The sequence below is a fragment of the Nicotiana attenuata genome, unplaced genomic scaffold (genome assembly GCF_001879085.1).
Source record: "Nicotiana attenuata strain UT unplaced genomic scaffold, NIATTr2, whole genome shotgun sequence".
Taxonomy (NCBI): domain Eukaryota; kingdom Viridiplantae; phylum Streptophyta; class Magnoliopsida; order Solanales; family Solanaceae; genus Nicotiana; species Nicotiana attenuata.
The window spans coordinates 1-784 of NW_017686891.1; positions in this window are offsets into that span (position 1 = coordinate 1).

The following is a 784-nucleotide window of genomic DNA, read 5'->3' on the forward strand; positions in this document are numbered from 1 at the left end:
CTGAATGTATATTCAACAGATAATGTGCCTCATTAAAACCTACTAAAAGAAAACCCAATGGGAAAAAATTCTAGAAAAGGAAAAAGAGTACACATGTTTAGAAATGCGCCTATTGGTTGCCTCGTTAAAAACCTTGCAAGGAAAACCCAGTGGGACAAAACCTTGTAAGGGAAAAAGAGTGCAACGCGCATTAACTCCCCCTGATGAGAGCGTCAATTCACATCCTTGAGCCTTCGCATCCCGATCTTGTACACTAGCTTCTTGAAGGTTGACGTTGGTAGAGATTTTGTGAACAAATCAGCCATATTATCACTTGAACGAATCTGTTGAACATTAATATCACTATTCTTTTAAAGATCATGTGTGAAAAATAACTTTGGTGAAATGTGCTTTGTCCTATCTCCTTTTATGAATCCTCCCTTCAATTGAGCTATGCATGCTGCATTATCTTCATACAAAATTGTGGGTAACTTGTCACATTTCACACCACATTTGTCTCGAATAAGATGTATTATAGACCTCAACCACACACATTCTCGATTGCTTCATGAATAGCAATTATCTCAGCATGATTATATGAAGTGGCCACAATTGATTGCTTAGTCGATCGCCAAGATATGACAGTGCCTCCACAGGTAAATACATAACCTGTTTGAGACCGAGCCTTGTGTGGGTCAGATAAATACCCAGCATCAGCATAACCAACAAGATCGGGACTGCAATTGTTGCCATAAAATAAGCCCATATCGGTAGTCCCTTTTAGATACCGCAATATGTGTTTGAT